The sequence below is a fragment of the Malurus melanocephalus genome, unplaced genomic scaffold (genome assembly GCF_030028575.1).
Source record: "Malurus melanocephalus ecotype Western Australia unplaced genomic scaffold, MMel_1.1 scaffold_41, whole genome shotgun sequence".
Classification (NCBI taxonomy): Eukaryota; Metazoa; Chordata; class Aves; order Passeriformes; family Maluridae; genus Malurus; species Malurus melanocephalus.
Genome location: NW_026623273.1, coordinates 1,682,553 through 1,686,428, shown reverse-complemented (window position 1 = coordinate 1,686,428; position 3,876 = coordinate 1,682,553). Strand labels below are relative to the sequence as shown.

The 3,876-nt window shown below is 46.7% G+C and overlaps 1 protein-coding gene and 1 pseudogene across 1 annotated transcript in view; both read right to left on the bottom strand.

Annotated features, from left to right (window-relative positions):
- Positions 1–3,876, bottom strand: part of EGFLAM (EGF like, fibronectin type III and laminin G domains) — an 82,691-nt gene that overhangs the window by 37,179 nt on the left and 41,636 nt on the right. The gene's annotated exons all lie outside the window — the stretch shown is intronic.
- The window catches only part of LOC130572805 (40S ribosomal protein S6-like), a 6,641-nt pseudogene continuing 3,597 nt past the window's right edge, over positions 833–3,876 (bottom strand).

Here is a 3,876-nt window from a genome sequence, read left to right as displayed (position 1 = left end):
TGGAGAATGAGGGCAGTCACGAGCATTTTGAGATAAGGATACTAATTGGGAGAAGTAACGGGCAAAACAAGTACTGAAAATTGTTGATTKTATAGACTAGAATGATTGTGGAGAATTTTTCTTGTTATGGTGGTGAAGTGTCTGCCACTATCTGCTCAACCCAAGCAGAAGTYATGATGGTTTGTTAACCAAATCTCAGAAGAGAATGAGGGGCAAGTACATATTCAAAATCATGAGCACTTTTATAGGATTTATGCGATAGAAGAGGATGAGAGGGAGAAAAAGAAAGTGAGAGAGAGTGGGGTTATAGCTGCCAACGGCTCAGACGAAGTCCTCGAGGTCCGGATTCCATGGATTCGTCTAAGTCCGTTGGGGAGTAYTTGTATGGGTATTCTCAGAGWTCACTTTATAGTCTTTTCAAAAGCGTGCGGCAGCCRGCCAAGGGGTTCCAAAGCAGGGGAAAACCAGCCAAGAGGTGGGGAAAGAATGCCCATTTTTGTAAGGTGTACAGTACAAAGYATGCAGTTCTCCTCTGCCTTCGCTGTAAGAACAGGGCAGTCATCYGTAGMTTACACTRTGTTCAGCAGCCTGAGCACTGGCAYCTGGCAGACMTCCCACCTTGACCTGGCTCGGACTTCTTTGAGCAAAAGTCCCCCTTCCTCCCTTGGGGCTTTTGGGTGTTCAGSTCTCTGTCCATCTTGATGATTGTGAGACAGATAAGGGACTTCCATACRGTCTCTTACAAGGTCAAGGGCTGGATTTTGTATGAATTTTTGGTTTTGCCCTGTTTTATGATTTTATTTTGGTTTGGTGTTAGGAATTTTTTTTTAGTTCACAACAAAAGGGATTTATTAGTAATATCAGGTACAATATCTTCAGTATCATGTACAGCATCCTTACTTTGCCTTGATTCAGACTTAGATGTAGAAGCTCTCAATGAAGAAAGCCAGCATAAGCTCACAATCTGCTCCTGGCATTYCTCACTGCCTTCCTTCATTCTCTCRGCCCTGGGTTTTGGGCATTCYGCTGCTCCCTCCTTGTTCTTCTTATTCAGAGCAATATTCCTGCGCTTATGTTGCAGCACTCGGGGAATCACTAGTGGCTGATTTTAGGAGCCTTGGTGCTGGGTTTCTTGCCCTCCTTGTTCAGAGGCTTTCTCACAACATACTGGCGAACGTCGTCCTTCTTAGATAGGTTGAACAGCTTGCGGATTCTGCTGGCTCTCTTGGGACCAAGACCAAGGGCACACTTGTGTCCATCAGCCCAGGAATGTCCTGTTCACCCTTTTCCTCAGTGGCCAATTTTAAGGCACTCAAGTTTGCATCAACGATGCCACCGCGAAGAGATTTGCGCTTTCTCTCTCAGTTCTTCTGGGGCGATAACAGGAATGGCCCTTGCTGAGCAGAAAGCAGACACGTCCCTGAGGCAGGACACCTTGCTTCATGGGAAAGCCTTGTTTGTCATTGCCACCACTCATCTGATCAACCCACCCCTTCCACTCCTCACCAAGAGAATCAGCCAGGACCTTTGTGGCCATGCATTCCTCTTAGATTGTTCTCAGCTTGCACCCATTGTCTATTTCTAAGATTCTGGCAGCCAGTAGCTCYGAACGAAATGTTAAGTTTCATCCTGCTCATGCCTCGATACCCTATCACTCTTTCAGTGAAGTATTTTTTCCTGATGTCTAATCTAAACTTCCCCYGACACAGCTTAAGACTGTGTCCTTTCATTCAATCTTTGGTTGCCTGGGAAAAGAGACCGACCCCCCTGACTAAAACCTCCTTTCAGGCAGTTTTAGGGAATGGTAAGATGTCCCCTGAGCCCCCTTTTTTCCAGGCTAAATACCCCAACCTTTCCTCACAGGGCTTGTGTTCCAACATCTCCTTCCTAAATTGGAAGGCCTAGAACTGGGCACAGCACTCAAGGTGCAGCCTCACCAGTGCCAAGCACAGGGGAAGAATGACTTCCCTTGTCCTGCTGGCCACACCATTCCTGACACAGGCCAGGATGCCATTGGCTTTCTTGGGCACCTGGGCACACTGAACTCTGTTCGCAAAGTTTCATTGAAAATTGCAGGGAAACTAAATTTCCATGCATTTTTGGTGAACTTTTGGGGATATTCCAATTTGTCCCCCACTCCCAGMTCACCTTCTGGGGATGGTTCCAAGGCTTTTTTGTCTCAGTGATCTTTAAATTTTGGAATGAATAACCATAAACTGGGAGAAAGCCAACAGGGTATCAGCTCCTTCTGAAGCATTGTTTGGAAACTCACCACTTCCCACACACTCCCACTATTTTTATCACATGTTGGAGTGATCCACATGGGTGGAGGGATCAGTTCCCCCCTCCCCCTCCAACAAGTCCAAATTTTCATGTAACAGTATGCATTCTGATTAAAAGAAAGCTTTATTTCATTTCCCAGCAAAAGTTTTCAAAAGAGTCTCCATTCTTTGTRACTTAATTCTGTTGCAGGGAATGGTATGGCCACCATCAGCTCTGCTCCATCATGCGCTAATGGCTGACAAAAGAGAAGGCCTGAGGGTGATCATCAGAGGGTGGCTCCAAGGAGTCATCCCCCTCCTCCAAGGTGTGAAGGGAGGTGACACCAGTGACATCATGGTCAGGGAGAACCACAGCCCTCTCTGCCTCCTCATCTTTTACAGKTGGGCAGAGTTCAGGGGGTCAAAAGGAGTCTCATTTCGGTGCAGATCTCCACAGGGTGAGGTCATGCTCAGGGAGGCCCAGCACTAGCCCCATATTGGCATGCCCCAAAGGTGTTAATTTGMATTTCTAAAGCCCTTTGGCTCTGCATGAAATAATTTAACAGGTTCTTTGGGTTCTGGGCYGGTTGCTTTTGGGCCATCAAACCTGAAGCAAGCTACTGTTTCAACCTTCAAGGCAATCTGCACCTTTACCAGCTCCTCAGCAAAAATGTGCTTCTCTTTTCGTGTAGCCATTTTAGACTCCCTCATGTTTTCTATCTCTTTTGGGACAGCCATCGTGTACTGACCATGTGCTACCTGGCCAGGAGATTTCTTTTCCTCCTTTGCTGAAGCTCCAATTTTCTCAGCTGCTACCTGCACTTTTTGCCAGTTTTCTCTCAGACACAAGCTTTGTAAACTTACAACAACTACAGCTGGAGAGGATCAGTTCTAACCAAAACTCTCTCTCCTTATACTGCAGCTAGTAGTTATCTCCACACAAAACACCTCTTAGCCAAAACTCAGATATCCAGCCTGACTGTGATGCCTGATGATTTTTGCTTTTCCTTTTTACACTTGCTGTACCCTCTATGCATYCCCCAGTACCCCTGAGCCTACATGATTGCAATTCCTGCAGCCTGATGTTCAGCTTAGTTTAGGAGTTCTGCTGGGCAGAGACACCAATCATCCTGAGGAAGGGGTCAGTGTGCCCTGCACTATCTTAAACCCGAGGCTCCAGCCTTGGGTGAATCCTTGTCTCTGGCACATCTTGTGTGAACTGGGCTCTGGCCTCATGCGGGGGGGATTCATTAGAATAGGGGGACATTACTGCATGTGTTGGGTTTCTTATTAGGGAATCCTAGATAGATATGCTAATTCCTGAAATCTATAAAACTTGCATCCGTGCTGTATGTGGGTGTGCATTCTGCAATCAAGTTGTGCACCTGGGATCCCAAATACCGAGGTAAAACCCTTTTTATCCCCTTAACCGTATCTGTGTCATTATTAAAAACTGGCCTTTCAAGGCAACAGTTTTTCTGGCACCCTGAGATGGAACCAGGAGACCGAGTCCTAGCTCTGGGATCGAAAGCAGCATCCTGTCCTGCTGTACCTCTCCTTTGCTGGCACTTTGGGAGGAAAAGTAGCAGTCCGAGACCTGAGACTGGGAACTTCA